Source organism: Helicoverpa zea, chromosome 18, assembly GCF_022581195.2.
Source record: "Helicoverpa zea isolate HzStark_Cry1AcR chromosome 18, ilHelZeax1.1, whole genome shotgun sequence".
Taxonomy (NCBI): Eukaryota; Metazoa; Arthropoda; class Insecta; order Lepidoptera; family Noctuidae; genus Helicoverpa; species Helicoverpa zea.
In genome coordinates this window covers 5,532,958-5,555,011 of record NC_061469.1, presented here as the reverse complement: position 1 = coordinate 5,555,011, position 22,054 = coordinate 5,532,958, and the positions used below count along the sequence as shown (strand labels likewise).

Genomic DNA, 22,054 nt, shown 5'->3' with positions numbered 1-22,054 from the left:
ACAACCAAAAGTATAGGGTAACCCAAAAACTGGTTTTCATTCATTAAATAAGGGACTGCTTACTATGAATGACATACTTATTTAAAGCATAAACTGATTGAACATAGATACCTTACATATTACCTATATAAAATACCCATCTTAAATAATTACGAAAAAAAGTATTTCCTCTCCCAAAATTAGGGTGACCAAAAATATTCCACAAAAAGGGAAGTCTAATCTGTCTACCGTGGTAATTGGTTGGTCAGGGACTTTTTGTAAACAGGTGCCCAATTCATTTGAACGCAGGTGTAATGATTTGACTAATGTGTATCTTATGACCCGTATCTGTGACCCTAAACCGTTTATCTTTGTGTACAGATTTACTTGAAGGTTGAATTGCCGTTCGACGAGTGTCGGCTCGGCTCCCCAGGTAGATACGGACCTCCCGATGTATGGTCTCGCGTTCCTGTATTTATGCAACGGGACGCGAAAACTTTGCTTGCGCGATTTAGGACTCCCCATTCAAGAAGCTGGAATGATTAGGTAAGTCTACTGTCATAAAAGAAATTACTGAAGCTGGAACAATATTAAAGTTTACCTAATAATATTTTAGTTTTTAAATGCATGCAAATATCTACGTGGAACTAAATTACCGTCTGGAAAAAATAGCTAGATGAAATTATAAAAGCTCAGTGCGATTTTATTAAATAAATCATTTCTCTTCTGCACGTAGCACTGAGCGATAAATTGTTGTCTACCTGCATGAAATGAGAACAAAAATATTTTTAAAATTGCAAAAAGTTTTGCTACACGTGGGGTTCGAACTCGGGTTATTAAAACGGCGGGATTCGTACCTAAGGACTCACGGTTGCTATGTTGATTCAACGTGGTATTTTTTGAATTATTGCTTTATTTTTTGATTAAATAATACAAACAAGACCTGATGTAGTGTTTGAATTTCAAAAATGATTACTATTACTTCAAGAAATTTTAGGTATATTTATTTGTAACATATTATTAACATTTTTAAATAAGTATTAAATATAAAAGTAAATTAGGTATATTTTTATTACTCATTACAAATAATGTCTCTCTTCTCTATTCCATGCTTTGTCGCCGTCATAACCCTCAAACGTGGTGTCCCACAACATGTCAACGGCAAATTTGTCACCCTACACTGAGCCATGACAACAGAATCCATCAGCTGTACAGAGACGCCACTTCGTTTGACGAGCGTTTGTGACGTCATCGTGGCACTGACGGATCACAAGCTGACATGTACTGAAAGGTTTGTTCAAAAACAGTGGTAGCTCTATTGACTGTATAAATTTTGAAAAGATGGGTTGTCGTCGTACCATAAAAATATAATCATGTTTTTTTTACTAAGCAAATAACGACTATTCGCACACATTTCTAAATAATGTCTCTCTGCTCTTTTCCATGCCTTGACGCCGCACCGTCATAACCCACAAACGCGGTGTCCCACAGCATGTCAACAGCAACTTTGTCACCCTACACTGCGCCGTGACAATAGAATCCATCAGCTGTACAGAGACGCCACTTCGTTTGACGAGCGTTTGTGACGTCATCGTGGCACTGACGGATCACAAGCTGACATGTACTGAAAGGTTTGTTTTGAAGTTAAATGTAAATATGTTTTGTAACGGAGATGATTTTTTGCTGTACAGGATAAATAATGAAATATTGCTCACGCAGTATGAGTTTGGAGAAACTTATTGAACTTATTTTAGTATATTTTTTTCACTTATAACTTATAAATTACCTTTTCAAAAATACATAGTGTATAAAATAATAAAATACTTTCAAAGAAATATGAAATTGGCGTTGAGCACATTTAATTTAAACTAATAGGTACTTTTGAGATAGTATTATTTGACGTAGCTGTATGGCAACCGTATAGGACTGCTGTTTTCAAACTGGTGTTAAGAACTTTGACGACGAAAGTTTCCCAAAATTGTTAATACCAAAAAGGCGTCAAAAATTCTTCGTCATTGGTTTTGAGACCGTCCAGCACGCACTTAGTGCCAAACTACTAGACTGACATCTAAGAGGTAGGTTCACTGGGTGTGTGTGGCAGGCCAGGGCCAAACCGAGGAGTTCTACAGGACTTTAGTCAGCTCCTGGAAACTGATTGAATGCGAAGAAACGGACGCCCATTGAAAAAGCATAGAGTTTTGTATCCATTTGGAGATATTAGAAAATCTTACTTGTGCGATGCAGTAAAGTTTACCTGATAATTTTTGGGACAAAATAATAGTTTTTGGGTTCACTATTGTATATTTATCCTTATCTGTCCCTTACCCATTGTTACTCGGAACGAAAGAACGAAAAAAAGGCCCAAGTCAACAGGTACTTTTAAGCAGCAAACGATTCTGTGTATTTAATTTTAATTGAAAACGTTTCTAGCTAAACGTAGCGAGTTTTAATTAAAATCGAAAATTGGTTATTTAACATTTTGTAACTAGGTCTCGTGTAATTAATAATTACAAAGGCTGCTTGAATTCATATAACATTAAACGGTTGCAATAAAATTTATTAACAGCACAAAGTAAGGAAGGTCGTTGAAAAATTTATAACTATCATAACTGGAGGTTATTGCTGTGTCAGCCATTTTACCGGGAACACCGGGAGCTGAGAAATAAGGGTCTTTACGGATAACTAAGCTCGAGTAATATTATAGCGACGACGTTGATTGTTTTACGCTTTTATACTTCGTTAATATGTAATCTTTGTTCATTGGCTTGAAACTTAGTTTATAATCGCAGTTTTTTTTACATGCCTATGTTATTATTATTACAGATTTGGATGCCTTCATTTACGGAGATAAAGCTGGCAGATATTTAAGACAACGCGATGATGTAGGTAGGTAGGTAAGTAATACTAAATATATGATGTACTTAGTTATCTGAGTTGTATGGTGTCGTATGTTTTATTCTGTTATAAATAATTTTTGCCTGTATTCCGTTTCAAAATAAAGGAACATAATAATTATATCGCGTAAATCTAAGCATAGTTTCACGAGTAACTCTGCCCTTAATCTGCTTTCATAAACTCGAGATTCTTTCATTCTCTTTTCATGGTAGTCCGACAATAAATATAGCTAAGTCTACTTTGAGAAATAAAGAAGGTGACCAGACTGATTTAAAATATTTCTGCCCTTTGACTACCCAAGTTGTGTTTACTAATAATTTCGCTTTTTTTTTCAGGTCCTCGAAGATCTACCTACGTAATGGAGGAACCACATGAGATGAATCTTTTTAGGACAAATGAGTTCTCCCTTGATTGTTGTTCAAACAAGTTGTAAGTACAAAAAGTTTATAATCATAAAAAAAACCATAATCGCTTTTTGATAAGCCGTCAAACAAAAATCTTAGATTAATTTGCCAATAAGTACTTAATAAAAATATTCAACAGTAAGTTTTCAATACAATACTCAATACTCAGTTCTTTAATGCATACCATAAGTTAAGAACAATAACAAAAGCTCCACGATAATCAATTACTGTTGGTCATGGTTCAGATATTCAATCCCACACATCTCTTTTTTGGGAAGAACAGCAATATTCATGACATCATCATAACTAATCAGGATTGGATGCGTTAATATGCTAAAAAACATGCGGTGTTAAAAACTGATTGTTTTCAAGTCGGTAGCCATCTAGCCATCTTTGATTAAAACCGACCTCGTTATATTGTCTCGGATTCAGTAAACAAATACCTCAAAGTTGGTTCTAAGAAAAAATATCGCTCTCCTGTACAGAAAAATAAACTTTTGTATAGATTTGACCAATAGTGGCTTCGGTCGTCATTGCGTACTTCGAAATAATCAGAACAAAATAATGATGCCAAAAATATTTCTATCATTGTCTTTCTCCATTTAATTTTATTTTCATTTCATCTAGTTTTCATTTTCATTTATATCTCTCCACAACTCTCATTGTCATCTTTTCCTTTCCATTATCACCCATTATCATTTCATCATCAATACATCATGACTTAATTATCATTTCACATTCTCTTTTCATTATCATTTCACATTCTCACTTCATTCTCATTCCATTCTCATTCCATTCTCATTCGATTGTCATTCCATTCTCATTCGATTGTCATTCCATTCTCATTCAATTGTCATTCCATTCTCATTCCATTCTCACTCCATTCTCATTCCATTCTCATTCCATTCTCATTCCATTCTCATTCCATTCTCATTTCATTCTCATACCATTCTCATACAATTCTCATACCATTCTCATCCCATTATCATTTCACTCCCATTTATATTCATTTCATAGACATTGTGGAATAGGCCTACTGGGGACACCACGTTAAAAAAAAAACGCGCCAAGTACACTACCTCTTAGGTGGCGTGGAATGTGTGCATAGCGTAAGGAATACTTACTTTTGTAGCTATCCTAGAATCAGTGAAAAAAAATAACAATTTTTAACAACAGCATTGACTACAAAATGGAAAATAGTCTAGCCCTGCTAAAAGTATAACATGACAGCATTAATATTGATGTCCACACTAAAAACTATTAAGTATTATGTAAAAACAAGATGACCAAGGTTCCCGAGGCTCTTCAGCAATGAAGGTCGCCATAATGTCACGGAATACGGCTATTACTGAGCAAGGATAATGTCACTTCAGCAGGAAGATTTTATAGAAAGGAGGAGTATTTTTAGATAAATTGTTAGATCTGAGCTAAGTATCACGTATTCGGTAATAGTCAGAAGTTCTTGAGCCAATTTTCTGTGGAATTAATTAGTTAATATGAGCATGATTATTTTTGATTATAATAGCATATTATATTATTTTTCTTCAAAGTATTTTTATTTACAATTATTTTTTAGTCTAGTCCTGAAAGTATTTTGAATTGTTTCACCGTTGTTTGTTAAAAAATATTTCTATGACGTCGTATTTATGAAAGTGAATTGCTGTAACATTTTTGACATTCTAAATTGAAATTGTAAACTGTTTACAACAATGCATTCAGTAACATGTTGGAAAACATTTTTGAACTTTGTTATGAACAATTTTGGTAGGTGCTTATTTGCCCTGGGCGACAACGGAATGTTTTATTTTTTTATTTATGTAATTTTTTAACTGTCACCACTGTATAATATGTACCTTCCATTTTTTGTACTGTCGAACATTATCTATACTAATATTATAAAGTGGAAAACTTTGTTTGTTTGGTTGTAATGAATAGGCTCAAAAACTACTGGACAGTTTTTAAAAATTCTTTCACCATTCGAAAGCTACATTATCCACGAGTAACAAAGGCTATATTTTATCCCTGTACGGTCAGTAGTTACCACGGGACGCGGCTGAAACCGCGGGAAAACGGCTAGTTTAAAATAAATGTCGTATAATATTAAAACGTTGTGTGTCATTTGTACAGATCAATCAACAACTTATCTCAATCTGTCTTATTTATTCAATAGATATTCAACCTTATCACAAAAATGGAAGCATAATGTTAGATTGGTAAAATTTGACGGATTTGGGTCGGTTGATCTGCTGAGTGCATAATGTGATTAAAACATCATCTGCTGTCTAAACATAATGTCATCTTACAGCCAATTTCTTCATCAAAAGTAAAAGCCAAAAGTAAAAGTAACGGTCAAATTCGTTTTTTCTATTAGTTTTGCTGTCACTTTAGCCTTGAAAAAACGAATTTGACCGTTACTTTTACTTGAGACATTACTTTGACTTTTACTTTTGATGAAGAAACTGGCCGTCAGTAGGTATAATATCTTAACCGTGAAGTGCCTAACTTAATTATTAAGTTTTCAAGTCTATCCATTGTAATAAGTCAATCAACATACAATCAGGGTGATTGCTACAACATCTGTGTACATAGGCTAGTCAGAAGCTCTTAACTAGGAGGATCTCCTGGTTTGTTTTCATAAGTAAAGCAAGAGGATTTATTTACGTTTCATGTTTCGTGTTGACTTGTTTCACCACAATCTTATAAGATTTTTTTGTCTAAACTTTGAATTTTAAACCAAAAATTGAGGATCAAATACATTCTTTGTGACATACATTTTGTGAATTCCTCAAGTATGTACTCAAGTATGAAACACACCTGTCAAATAAAATACATTCCATCCTGTCCCACGTTATTTGATTCAACACCTAATCAAAAATTCAATTTTATTACTCTGCAGTGCTATAATCTCTCAAAAGTTGTTCCTACCTACTAAAGTTACGGTAACCCTCATCAATAAGTAATTGGCTTCGCAAAGGTCAAGTGGCAAGCCGTGTGAAATGCTGATTTTCTACGCAATTAGAAGCCAAAACGTGGGCGTACTGTACCTAGTGTTGCCAGATCACATTTTCGCATTTCCTCGCCTACACATCTAAATAGTAGCTTTCTGTGGAAACACCAAAGTTATACTTTGGTTGGACCTTGAGGAAAAAAGGCTTAATGCTATGCCTTCATATACTGGTTGTTTCCGCGTTTTCACCGATGTCCTGAGGAGAAAGCGGCGTCATGATAAAAATCCGGCCGTGGTTTTTGATGGCCATGCTTTTAATATGCATGCGTGGTTTTTGATAGTTTTAAGACGTTTATGAATGAAAACACAATAACACACCCTTATACGTTATTACCCAAGGGTTCTTTTTATTAATCCTTAGTACCCACACACACGTAGTATACAAGTTTATACAAAGTAAGTCAATAAACCACCCTTGCACAATTTTACAGCGCAATCATGTACTTTAAGTAGATAATGGGCAGTTTATCAAGTTGTAACCACGGGAGCTGTTTAGTACAAGCAAAGTCCATTTAGTATATTTATAGCTGTTTAATGAAGTTAACGTTTTATATTGTGCAACTATGTTAGAACCACACAAGTTGTTAGTTGCTGCTGATCTTTTTAATAGAAGTTATTATAGGTAGTTTCATCATCCTCCGAGCCTTTTTCCCAATCATGTTGGGGTCGGCTTCCAGTCTAACCGGATTCAGCTGAGTACCAGTGCTTTACAAGAAGCGACTGCCTATCTGACCTCCTCAACCCAGTTACCCGGGCAACCCGATACCCCTTGGTTAGACTGGTGTCAGACTTACTGGCTTCTGACTACCCGTAACGACTGCCAAGGATGTTCAATGACAGCCGGGACCTACAGTTTAACGTGCTATCCGAAACACAGCCAATGGTGTCTAAGATATACTTAGAAAGTACATACAAACTTAGAAAAGTTGCATTGGTACTTGCCTGACCTGGGATCGAACCCGCGCCCTCATACTTGAGAGATTGGTCCTTTACCCACTAGGCCACCACGACTTTTAAGTTATTATAGGTAGTTTACTGGTACTAAATAAAATGTTTGTACCTTTGCAACAGTTTATTATTTTTCCATGTATAATTAAGGACTGATCATAAATTTACTTCGAGATGTCTTCGCCGAAACTTTAAATTAAAAAACTTTTACTGTCTTCTAAAACAATACTGATTTACTATACACATACTCAATGGTTACACATAGCGCTATTAAATTCCTTATTGATTGGTAAGTTACACGCATCATGGAGCTACCGAGTACAAGAACTGTAAGTGTGGGAACGGACTCACTAATGAATTACTAATCGAATATCGACCTCGTTTGAGAAGTTTTCAAGTACCTAGTTTAGCACGTATAATGTTGTACTAGTTAAAGAAAAGAGTATTTTCAAAAGTATTAACAAAAGACAATCAACAAGGGTATGGTGAGAGAAGATAATTTACTAAAATGAGACGTTTATAAATATCAGTAATTCAGGTTTTAGCATGTGACTTGCATTTTACTGTTCATCGGTACTGTCCATGATTCTATTTTCGGGACACTTTTTCACATACGGTGAATAGCCCCATGGTAAGTTATTAATTAACTTGTTTTAAGGGTGCTAACACAACTGATAAAGTACATATCTATAAATACTTATTATAACACCAAGACCACGGCCAACAAGCATGCTCATCACACAAATGTCGACCGAGCGGGGAATCGAACCCGTTAACTCAGGTTCGACAATCCGGTATGGTGACCATTGCGCCATCGAGGTCGTTCATGAGGTCGTATTATACATCGAAACATCATCGGCCGTCATTACAGTGTCTATAAAATTACAAACTAGAAAACATGTTATCATCCATTGTGTTCCCATACATTGTCATACTTTCTTGAAACCTGCTACTGAACATTAACGGTTCACTGCTATCGGTGATTAAAAATGAAAACCCGATGCATCGATGTGAGCCCGTACGGAACGACTCAATACCGAAGTTACTTTATAGATCCAAACTAAGTCTGTCTGTCTTTCTGTCTGTCTTTCTATTTGTCTGTCTGATTGTATTTTCTTCACGCCTAAACTACTGAACCGATTTGTGTGAAATATGGTACAGACATAGTTTGGAACTTGAGAAAGGACATAGGATAGCTTTTAATACAAAAGATAAAATTTATTCCGGACACACAGCGCCATCTATCCCGCGAGATCGGGAACTATGTAGGTAAAACCAAAAACAACGTGAACGAAGTCGCAGGCAAAAGCTAGTCATTCATAGATCACTAGTGAATGATAGGTACACGGATTTTGGCTTATAATGTACGTAAGTATGTTCTAGAATATCTGGTTGTAGTAATGTCATGAATTATGTAATTGGTTGAGTGATATCAGGTGGGTAACAGTTATTTATGGCTGTATAAAGTATTCTGTGGTTTTGCGGACTCGTATCTAAAATGTGTAGAAATATTTCATCATCTGCATCATCTGCCTAGGCTTTTTCCCTACATACTTGGGGTGGGCTTCCAATCTAACCGAATGCACCTAAATACCAGTGTTTTACAAGGCGCGACTGCCTATCTGACCTCAGCCCAGTCACCCGGGCAACCCAATACTCAGTAAGACTGACTGGCTTCTGATTACCCGTGCCGACCGCCAAAGATGTTCAATGATTGCCAGACGGACAGAAATAGAAAGATTTGTGGAAAAATATTAATCTCATCAAAGAATCGTTTCTAATCCATATGTTTAATTTGTTGACGCGATGCGATGTTCAAATGTTTCCCATGTAGGTGAAATAAATAAAACTTTACAAGCAAGTAATCCTCTTTTTATTTTTACTTTAAAAATTTATACATATATTTAACTACTTAATTGTATAGTTTATAGGTGCAATAAACGGATAGTTATAACAATATCAAAGGAACGCTTTTGCACCCTTTCGCCCGCTTCGAGCACCGCACAATTTGCTTACAAAGAAGCCTAACAGTGCAGTTGCAGTATTCATTTAAAACGTATTTTATTTTATTATCTACGTTTTATTGTGTTTAGTTACTGCCAGAAAGTTTATTTCTTCTTTAATAAGGGTTTTTGCTATTAAAGTCTGAATTTCATAATTTTATTTAAGTAAGTAATTTATATTTTCTAAAATCTAAACAGTCAAATGTGAACTGTATGTGAGATTCATCAATCAATACTTTTGATTTAATATCTGTATTAACCCTTTACTACGGCCCTTCTACCCCTCCGGTTTTGAAAACATCAAACTCGTGATTTCATCTCATTTAAGCATTCATTTCTCATTACCGTCCTCGTACTTCCCCTTTTACAAAATATCTGCGAAATTAATCTATGAAATTGTCAGTCTGTACACATTCACCATTAGCCCCTATTCCATTTGTATCCCCGTACATTTTAAAGTTGTCCGCGGTTGAACACTGCGGTATCATGTTACCGTCATACAGTGGAACTTTTATAAATGATGGACTCCGATAAAATGGGCATTCAATTTCTTGAACATATTGAAATGTTCAATTTAAGTTAGTCTTACAACTTACAGCCTGCAAATGCCAGTTATATCTAAGTATTATCACATGTTTTGACACTTCATCAGTTTCTTTTTCTTCCCATTTTTGAAAACAGGATTCATCTCACAATGAAGGATTAGGCGTTAATCACCACGATTTTTCCGTAGAGGTAATGAAATTTTAACAGCTATTTATAAATGTTATAATAGCTCGATACTTTTATTTTTCGTCATAGCATTCAGAGCGACCAAAAAGCTAACAAACAATTTTCTACTTCATAACACAGCTGAAACTGATGCTAATTAAATGTCAATACCAGGACATTAAATACAAATAATTTTGTACAAAACTCTCCTGCGGAACAGGTAATATAAGATCTACTTTATGATAATTTGAAACTGAAACCTTAGGACACGTGTATAATAAACGAACAAAATATCGGGTGTGTCGTTCATAATCACATTAAATGAAATGCGTTAATATACTGGTTAATATATGTCCATTAACACAAAGAAAAACGAAGAATTCGTAAAAATAAAAAATGAATTTTTCAAACAAAGTAAATAGAATAAAAATGTGCGAAAATTAGAACACCATATAAAAGTCAGTCATTACAAACAACTGTAATTCTCCCTTGAAAACTGACAGCTGTCAACTGATCAAAACATTCGATACTCCTAACTTTATCTCTGCTTTACACATGATGTTGTAAATTATAAAAACGAAAAATGACTCCTGTGGCTAAACCACTGAATGGATTAGGTTATTTTTTTTACAATTCGCCATAGAATATCATAAAGTATATGCGATAGAATTTAATGTGATTGTGAACGACACACCCGATATAAAGTCGATATTTCGAGGTCTCGAAAAACTCCCCGAAAATAAGGTGAAACTTTCCTTTTATGATCAAGTTGCAAACTGGAATACTTTTATCAGTTTTCGTTCGGAGTATACTTATGACGTTGTTTGGGACTTAAAAGATTTTGTATCGATCTTTCTAGAATTTTGATTCAATAGAATATATTTCTTAGGAATAATTTTGAAATGTTCTCGGCTTTCGGTAAGAATGTCCTGCTTTAGTTCAGGTTCATATAGTTCGGTTCACAGATATTACCGTTTACATATATGTAAATGTTGGTTATGTACGTGATATTACCCCGCTCTCAAAGAAATAACGCGTGGTAAGATATACTCATCTGTTTTGATCAAGTTTGATGGAAATAAGTAGCGAACCGTGTCAGCAAGATTATTATGAATAATGTTCATCCGATTACAGTAAATCAAAGGAGGTTACGGCTTTCATTTGTATTATAAAATTACGAGTACATCTGATAAGTTAAAAGAAGCGGCTCTCACCTCTTGCAACATTGCGACTGTCATCGAATTTCGACTGTCACGATAGCATAGATTTAAATGCAGAAATCCAGATGTATTGTATTATTTCCTTGAAGGTTCAGCTAAATATTGTATTTGCAATCGTAATTTGAATTAGTATGTTTTAACAAATAGGTGAAAAATTATACTAAAGTAGCCTCGTACCCCCCTTTTTTTTTGTCGCTGGGCTAAATACATTTAGGTGTATCCTATTTGTCATGGCCCCTCTCGATTTGCATCACGTTCATAAAACGTAGAATATTTCAAAAATGTAGGGACCTACATTAGCATCAGCTTCAGTCTCACAGGTCCATTGTTTCTTGTAAGCTTACATATGAATTATGTTAATGACATAATTAATAAATTACACCTAATGTTATTAGCGTAGTGTAACCATGCTTTACGCCTCCATTGTCATATCAATTACCTCCAAGTCATTATGTATTCTGTGCGCTTGCAAAGATAAAGCATGTATCATTACTATGTCTATAGGGAATATTATAAACGTATCCATTAGTAGCTTTGATAATGTTAACAACAGGACACGACATTGAAGTGTCTTCTTCTGTAATTGATTTTTTCTGTAATATTCTGCAATATGCATATATGTATCAAGTTAATATGTGATCAAAACCGCATGAGGAATCATCAATATTTGTGCGCTGTCTTGCGCCCCGCGCTTAAAATTGGTAGACTTTTTCGCATAGAGATTTATGCCCATGAAGTCTCCAGTAGGTTTAGTTCTCTAGGTTCAGGGTTGTATTCAACGAAGGATATATTTGTTGATGTACCGGGAGTCTTAAGGCTGTTTCCCACGGTTTCAGCCGCATCCTGAGAGAACTGTGTACTTAACATAGCTGGAGTAGAAGTAGCCTATAACCGTTTTCTGGGATTGTGCAGTAGCAGTAGGTAAGTACTTGTACTTTGACATGATACCTGCCCCGTTGCTCCAGTGATCGAGAATGCTGTGCAAAAATCTGTTTATCGTTAATTAAGAAACTACTGGTAGCCATAAGTCAGGAGGATGGAGGCGATGTATTCACCTATGATTCAGAGGACACGTTAATATCGATCCTGCGCCTGATCTTTCGCCGGTTACATCGAACTATGAGGCCGTAGAGGACCGCTACTGTGTTTGCGCGTACGCTTGTGTACCTACTATACTAAGTACGTAATTAAAATAATGTGTACCTATGTAAAATGCGGCTGCGGTATTCTCTCAAGTTTCAAGATCAACACCTATATCCGCATCTAAAGGTAGAATTCCGTGGATCGCGACAAGACAATGCCGCGCGCGGTTCACGAAATTCGTCGGCCGCGCGCGACTGTCGCGGGCCTCGGCAGCGGTGCCATACATTTTCATAGGTTGACTATTGTCGCGCGCGGCTGCGACAGCCGCGATCCACGGAATTCTACCTTTAACAGATGTTACGCAACAGTGCAGAAAATAGACAAATGACGAACCTGAACATATAAACATCTTAAATAAGCCATTTAAAACAAAAACGCATCTACTTGATTGCCAAGTACCCAAATAAGCCAATGCGGCTTGGAAGCCTTAAAACTGTTATAGATTGAACCACCGCTTTAGTATTTAATAGAAATTATAATACTGCAACCAAAAATTTAATAAAGAAAAAACATAATACATTAAAACATTAAATAGGCTATCTGTCCACTACTTACAAACTTAAAGTTCAGCTTATTCCATGAACGTGAAGTTGTTCGAAGATAAAGAAGAAACAATATTTAATTCTACAAACTAACTTAGCCTAGTTTTTAAGAAAAAACGCACCATCTGTTGTTAGCCACAGCACGTACTCTTGTAAGTGCTTCGCAAGTCTATGAGCTAGTTTTAATCATCGCCTAGTGTTCGTTCCTTTAAATTCAATTAAGATATTGGCTATGTGGCTTTGTTTTTCTTTGCAAATTCTAAAATGATTGTGGTAGATCTTAGGAACTTGGAGTTTGTATAGTTATCGACACGAATCTTGGGCTCTGACCTTCACCTGCGCAGAAGTAATTTATTGGGTCCCATTTGTGGTATGAAGTGAGGCGCGGGGGCGGGCTAAAGCGGTGATTGGCCCGCAGTGCATCAGCCCGGGATTGGTTCTTTGCTAATAAATCACTTCTGCGCAAATGTAGGTCAGAGCTCAAGATTCGTGCCGGTAACTATATCTCTCTTCAATGGGTCTGAAATACAAATACAAGTAATACAAAAGCTGTTAAATTACGGAGATGGGTGTGGCATGGGTCTATCCCCCAACCCCATCTAAGTATTGACTGCGGAAATAGAAGCTTAGCCTTGCTCAACGATTCATGAACGCCGCTGTTTTTGAGCATCATAAGCCCATCTTGACCCAAATCTCTCTAAAACACCGGATGGTTACCAAAGAAAAAAGTAAACAACGATACCTGATTAAAATTTTACTACCCATAAACAATTTAATGGTTGTTCTCTATAGTGTGAGACCGTGAACTTGGGAGCATAACGTTTTTAAATATGAACACGGAGCTTGAAGTAATAAATTATTACGGCCTTTAACAAAAGTTGTAAAATTATTACGGGATGATCATAAAGAATTCATGGCTGGAACTTTTACATAGCCAGCTCTGATTCAATTTCGTATGATAAATCCATTTTTATTCTGTGGAAAAAATCTTCGTTAATACTTTTTCGTGTTAAACTTTTCGGATGATTTCGCTTCGGATAACTTTGGTTATTATCTTAATGATGTTCTACGTTGTTGGTTGTCTTCCTTATCGGAGTTTTTATGGCTAACTGCGTTGTTTTGCCCATTGTCGATTCATTAGTAAGCGTAGTTCCTTCGTCCGTAATCAGATTGCTGTCTGACCTCCGCTAGGGAAACCAGGTTTTCACTATACAAAGTAGGGTAATAAGATGTACTTGTGCCTTGTTGCTCATCCGGCGGCCATTTTATTGTTTGTACCTGTGGAAACCCTTTTTGGTCTCAGGTGTGTGTGTTGTACTGGAGTACACAAATCATTTTATGACTGAGTAACTTACTTTTGTTTTGTTTTGTAGGGACGTATAAGGCATTGTTTATTGTCACATTATGAAAGAAAGAAAAAGTGTTAAAATTTTCGCTAACCAGACGATCACATTAGACTAAAAGTATATCTTCAAGTACCTAATGCAAATATTTTAACTGCTTCACCAAATTCCATAAACAAAGAACCACTTAGCCATAATCTCAATAAATACTTTACAGTATTTCCTGAACAATTAATTAGATAACACAAATAATTTCCATTTTATTAACCTCGTAACTTAATTCAATGAATTTATTGGTTCAATAACTGCGAAAATGCGTTTAGTGCGCCCTCGGGGCGAATACGAACTCGCAATAACCTGGGTACGACCTAAAGTACTAATATTCATTTATATTGTTTATTATTTGCTCGGGTACCGTTTCTATATACGTACGCACCTAAAGGCCTATATATTATAAGCAACTGCGAATTGCTGACTTGGTTATATTAGGCACTAAGAGGTGTAGGCATAGGTAAAACTGGTGCGAGTTACGTAATACGAACCTAATGTTAGTCCTGTTTATTCCCGACTGCCGAAGGAGGTTATATTTTTCAATATAAGGACTGACATATTTTTCCTGCAGATAGGCCCAAAAGCTCAATCGGTTTAAAAAAAAAAAACATATTTCGTTCGGGCTGATAGAACCCAGACACAAGTCAAGAGACCAGCTTTTAATTGAGCCATTCCTGTATGTAATAACAATAACCCGGAAATGTACACAGGACCACATGGTTAGTGTTCTCACTTACTAGCACCAAAGCAACCAAAGAATCGCTAAATGAAAGCACCTTCTGTCAACTGTTTTTTTATTTATCCATCATCGTCACTTTTCAACAAGACATAGCTAAGTATTAAACGATTCTTACCATAAACATACAAAAACATGTAACAAGGAACCCATGGATGGAGTAGGTAAGCGAAACCTTTTTAATATGTATGCGCACCCACGGAGTCGTTACATCCTTTGCTTGCTTCCTCTGAGTGAAAGTTGACCTCGAAAATTTTAACCAGGTCAAGGTCATCCAAGGCGAGAAAATATCTGAACCATATTTTTTTATGAGTCATTGTGTTTCTGCGCTAAATGTTAAATATTCAGCCCTTGTTTTAACACTTCAAAAAAAAGTGTAATTAGATTAAAACGAGTCTTGTAAAGCAAGCCATTTTTTTCTACAAATTGAAGGTTTCAAAAGAATAGCTCAATGGGCCTATGAGTCACTTAGAAAGGGTTACTTTCTTACTTAAACTTTTACCTAAGAGGCTATTTAAATAATTCTGCGCTAATGGAAGTGTCTAATTTTCTATTTAATTTTCTAGCTATCTTTTGCTGTGTCTACTTGGTTTGCTTATTTTTTCTGTGTAAACTCAAATACGTAGGTAGTAAGTCGACAAAAAATATAAACAATGAATGTCCTGTAGTGCAACTTTTCTATAAAAAATAAACTGTTTTTCTCGGTTCTAAATAACACATGGGACTTCCATGAAAAGGTACACCAAGTTATTTCCGATCACATTTTGCCAAGTTAACCTTCGTGGCGCGACCGACGTCAGTGTAAATACATATTTCTATTAATAAACCCATTGAAACCGATTTCAAACTTCGAACACCTTCATTTTCTCGCACGTGCACGGTTAGAGTGCGCTCCAACACGTGAATTAATTATTCCTGAACGTAATTCTATGTGGATGGTCCCCTCGAGCGCTGTGAGAGCTGGCTCTTTGATCGTCAGGTGTCACATGCGTGGTTTTGCGGGGTACAAAAAGGAACGCCCACATTTTCAGGGTTAGCACTAGAGTGCATGGGTATGTCATTCGTCTTGATAATTTGTTACTCACTCACATCATTTATACATGTGTATTCGGATTGTCTCGGTTGCTGAGATTAACATACCACCTTTTTGTTAATCTGAATAAAGTCTTTGGTAATTTAAATTAAGTCCTCGAGTCCGTTACGCAATTTACTTTATTCTTTATACTTATGGAAAGCCATTTTATTTCCGTTTTAATTTCAAAAAAATATTTCAGATTCCTTTCTGAAAATGTTTACGTTAAAAAATAAAACGTTTTATTTTCCGCATTCCGCAAAGAATATTTCGCACAATTCAAAAACATTTGAGCCTCTTTCATAAAAGGTAAACGCAAATAGAGTCTCTTAATTTAAAAGTTCTTCAAAATCTTAGATGTTTAAGGGTCCTTTGTAAAGTTAAGAATCACACAGAGACCTTAGCTTTTAGCAGGCTTGTCTAACTAAATTCATCTTCCACAGTCTCTTAAGTTTACGTCGGAGATATTCTAAGATATTACCCGTGATTTCCCAAAAGGAGCTTTTGTTCATCGTCAAAGAGGGTAACGTTTACATTTTCTGAGCCAAACTAATTTTTGTTGTACTATTAATTCCACTTAGTTGGAAAAGAGGCGGTTTACTTAAGGTTCGCTTAGTTATTGTGTAGTTACTGGCCACTTCATTTATTTTTCATAGTGACATGTTCCATATTCAAAATGCAAAACACAATCCGTTTCTGTTTTGGACCATCAGAAATTCTGTCAAATAGTTCAAAAATGAATCTATTTCAAAGCAAACTGATCATAAATGGTTGAAAGGTAGTATATACCTACATAGTTCTAGAACAAAAAAATGCTTGTTTGGGTGTAACGTCCATTAATCCACACTGAGCCTACGTGATGGATTACGGCTCATGTTCCAAAGGTGGAGATCCCATAGGGAATATTACAAGCTGATTAGATACGTATATATGTGCTTTTATGTATTCTTTAGATGTTTTTCTGTGATACATTAACACGAAACAGATCCTAAAATCTTTTGTTTGTTCGTGTAAGATTAGGATTACGTAGGAGCTCTTACAAAAATGTTCTTCATTCCAAAATTAGGTATTTTATACCAAAGACCGTGAGATTATGATCAACGGTAAAAATTTTCAAGAAAATTTCAACCTATTTATAAGTAATTAAAGCTCATTGCTAGAAAATGAGATTCCCAGGCGTGAATAGCATCAAAGTTATCTTCGCATATCATGTACCCTAAATAACGTTAAGTGCCTCTGGGTCATTTGCACAAAACCCCGAATGTTTCTTGGTCTGGGAGCCTTAAGTGGGGCCTTGCTTGAGGCCCGAGGGTAAAGCAAAGAGTGAATAAATACATACATGGGTATATGTATGCATGTATGTATGTTCATGTATGTTTGCAAGTTTCATGTGCTCCCGTTGGATACTTCAAAGGAATTGTTTATCGATAATGTTCAATGATTTGAGCAACACAACTTGTAGATATGAGCAGTATAGATGGATTTTATGAAATCCTTTTATGAGTACACAAAATGAAGTGAACGTTTTTCTTGATGAACATGCTGAATATTATATTTCTTATTAATCCTACTAATACTATAATGTGACAGTTTGTGAGAATGCATGGATGTATATTTGTCATTCTTTCACGCAAAACGGCTGGACCAATTTTGTTACAATTTGGTATTTAGATAGGTGAGACCCTGGATTAAAACATAGGCTACTTTTTATTAACACACCACGCGGGCAAAGATGCGAGCGAAAGCTAGCATAAAAATAAAATGATAATCCTCTGCTAATCAAGAAACGTCAAAACTAAAAGCCAGTTTCTTCATCAAAAGTAAAAGCCAAAGTAAAAGTCAAAGTAATGTCTAAAGTAAAAGTAACAGTCAAATTCATTTTTTCTATTAGTTTTGCTGTCACTTTAGCCTTGAAAAAACGAATTTGACCGTTACTTTTACTTTAGACATTACTGTGACTTTTACTTTTGATGAAGAAACTGGCCGTAAATGTTTCAGAGAATGACGTTACAAATCTAAAACAGTAAAGCAGTAGTAGTTTCTAAGGCATGAAGTTTTCCGTTTGCCTCCAAAATCAAACAAGGACGCTAAACTACTAGAACAATGAAAACTTAATCATTTGTTCTAATGAATAGTCAGACTGTTTATAAACTAAAAATAGGCTTTTTCTTGTAATAATTATTCAGTTTCTATGTCAGTTATTTCACGGGAATCAAAAACTTCAGACTCGATATTTAATGTAAAATTTTGTTGCTTACCTTGCTGGTGAATAAAGTTATATTATGTTTTAGAACCTAAAAATAAGAAATCAAAGAGTTTGAGTAAGGAGGTATTTATGAAGATTTAAATAATTTTATGTTTTATATTTTATAGGTTCCTAGAGATTGTTACTGCAGCTTAACGAAAAATAAAGGTTTTATTACGTGTTGTATTTAAATGTGTTAATTCCGTAACCAAAAACCTAGGATTATCTCTATAAAAAATAGAGCTTAGATCCACCAACAACATGAAAGAAAAAGACAATAACTTTCATAGTGTGAGTGGATCTTTAATATTTAATGTTTTGCATAGTGGATGACCTCGCTATGCATGTTCCTGGGTCAGATGCGAAGAACTAAGTGATATTGGGTTTCTCCCTCAGGAGTTTATCAAAAAGATTTATTTTGTACTATGTAATACTGTCATATTTCACAGATAAAAAAAAACATCGTCTGTTCGGATTTATTCAGTGTAAAGTTTCAATAAAATAAAAGAAGATGGTTAAATAAAATCTAGCAACGAAAATGACTTACCTTATTAATTTAAACGGAACGAATGCCTTAAATAGAAAACCTACTGTATATTAATTCGGACTAAATGGTAATGAAATTCAGACTGAATACTTTATGGAATCTCTAATTCATTTCGTCTGTAGTTAGATCAAATTCAAGAAACAGTGTTGTAGTATTTATTTTTATGAAACATTATTAACTATCTTTATGAGCTTTTCTATTTTATTTTCTTTCATATTTAGAACTAGCCGTTTTCCCGCAATTTTATCCTCATCCCGTGGGTACTACTACCCATACTGAGATAAAATATAACTTACGTTACTTGAGAAGAGTGTATCTATCCAACAGTGAAAGAGTTTTTCAAATCGGCCCGGTAGTTTCGGAGCCTTAAGGGTCCAAACAAACAAACAGAATAATGTTTCCCTTTTCATTATACCTATTAGAATAGATAACATTAGACGATTCTACGGATAATAAAAAGTTTGAATATTAGTCAATGATTGATGATCCACAAGATATAACCTATTTGATTTATTTTTCTTTTAGCTAAGTTAATGGACATTCATTCAGACGTTTATTTCTCGACATAATTTTACCTACATGTTTAAGTAGCTGTAATAATTACAGCAACTGTATAATAAATAAATCATGGTACCTACATAATGTTTAACAAACGATTTCTACTTAGAACTGAGTAATCTAGTTTCTATCAACTACACTTTAAAAAGTTTATATGTAACTTCTTCGTGTTTTTCACTCAATAAAATAAATATTATTTTCCACATAACTAAACCAATTTTTTTGTTATTCACCTTCAATAAACAATAATTAATTGCACAAATCATTAATCCAATTGATTAATTATTTAATTACCAATAAAATTGATTCGAGAGGGATTTCATAGGATGTCCCTATTGTCGGAGAGCCATTACCAATTGTTTCAAGGTTGAATATAAAGGTCAAGGTCATCCATTGACAATATTAATTCAGTGTTACGAGCGATATATCTTTTATTGTTTTCATTATGGGTGGTCGAAAGGAAATGGAGTAAAAGAAACAATATCCTTGCCCATTTATAGGTATCAAAATTTTATGTTTAATGGTAAACTGCCTTTCTGTTCGTTCATAAATGATTTATTATTTTGTTTTGTTGTGAGTTACGTATAATTTATTAGGTTTCTATTCGAAGTTATGTTAATTTGTAATTTGGTATTTTGGTCAAATATTAATAAACACTGTTTATTTATTTCTTCATTTACATTTTTCTTGGAAGTTGAAATAGCGTAGCCTTCTATCTAGACACACGGCAGTGTGTCCGCCAAGTTCGAGCAAAAAAGGCGACACACCGGCCGTGGGTTATATTACACGAACCATTTCGGGCCAAATTCGACCCCCCTGTAACTCAAAATCTATTTTATTTACGCGTTTCAAATTTCTAGTATCTGTTAAGACTCCCTCACTTATCTAAAATACAAAATTTCATTAATATACCTATTGTAGGTCTTGAGATATTGACGTCAGAAAATCGCTATTTTTACTATACACTCACTGACTGACTGACTGACTGACTGACTGACTGACTCACTCATCAAAAACCTAGACCACTTCCAATGGTCGTATTGACTTGAAAGAAGACGGATCACAATCCATACAAAATTGCCCCACGTCCTATAACAATGTGACGTATCTCAAAAAAAAGATGAAAATGTTTAAAAAAATATGGCATACTCTCTAATTCATTTTTTTTACACCTTCATACGAAAAAAATGCTTTAAAAATTGTTCAGGCGCTGTTATGAAAACATCGTTCATAGGACTATTTATGGACTATTTTATTAAAATATTTTTTTGTTTGATAGGGTATACCTCACAGGTGGTCCCATAATCATCAGGCCAGGATCTCATGATGGAAACCCTGAGAAATCCAGGGCAACTTTTGAAAGTTGTAGGCATGCGCAGGAAAAAACTTGACTATAAGGTGTATGTCTTACAACAATATGCAACAGTAAAGGTTTGGAGCTGACCTGATGATGGAGACGAAAGAAGGTCGAGGGAACTCGACAACCGAATATGTAAACTACCTCGTGTTTGGGCTCATATTATTTGTATTGAATAGACCTTTGCAACAGTGAAGGTTTGAAGCTGACTTGATGATGGAGACCAGAGAAGGGCGAGGGAACTCGACAAGAAAATATTTAAACTACCTCAGAAGTCGGTGTCTAAAGGATGTACCTAAGTTTATTTCCCCACCGACTTCTAGGCCGATGCTCCTAAGACTATTTTTTTTTTGCTTTTCAGTGTTTTTGGAAGTTTTTTTATTGTAAAAAGTTTTTATTTTTATTTTTGGCTTTTCAGTGACAAGCACAGTTGTCACTATCCGCATAAATGGAAAGATCTTATCAATACGAATAATATAAGCCCAAACACGAGGCAGTTCACATATTCAGTTGTCGAGTTCCCTCGCCCTTCTCTGGTCTCCATCATCAAGTCAGCTTCAAACCTTCACTGTTGCAAAGGTCTATTCAATACAAATAATATGAGCCCAAACACGAGGTAGTTTACATATTCGGTTGTCGAGTTCCCTCGACCTTCTTTCGTCTCCATCATCAGGTCAGCTCCAAACTTTCACTGTTGCATATTGTTGTAAGACATACACCTTATAGTCAAGTTTTTATCCTGCGCATGCCTACAACTTTCAAAAGTTGCCCTGGATTTCTCAGGGTTTCCATCATCAGATCCTGACCTGATGATTATGGGACCACCTGTGAGGTATACCCTATCAAACAAAAAAATATTTTAATAAAATAGTCCATAAATAGTCCTATGAACGATGTTTTCATAACAGCGCCTGAACAATTTTTAAAGCATTTTTTTCGTATGAAGGTGTAAAAAAAATGAATTAGAGAGTATGTCATATTTTTTTAAACATTTTTATCTTTTTTTTGAGATACGTCACATTGTTATAGGACGTGGGGCAATTTTGATCCATCTTCTTTGGCATGGAGGTAGGTCTTTATGTCAAGGTAAAGGGAAAAATCTGAAAATGGCCAAGTGTGAGTCGGTTTCAAAATAATGAAGGTGTTTTATACCCGGTGTAAATTTATGCCCCTAAGGAACTAAAACGAACTAAATTTATCTATATTTATATAATATATCTTCGAATGGTACAAAGGTTTGTATTTAGTCAAAGTAAAGTAAAAATCTGAAAACGGCCAAGTGTGAATCACTTT

General features: G+C 35.1%; 1 protein-coding gene across 2 annotated transcripts in view; it reads right to left on the bottom strand.

The window, feature by feature from the left end:
* Window positions 1-22,054, bottom strand: part of LOC124638996 (rap1 GTPase-activating protein 1) — a 267,806-nt gene that overhangs the window by 180,204 nt on the left and 65,548 nt on the right. The window lies entirely within an intron of this gene.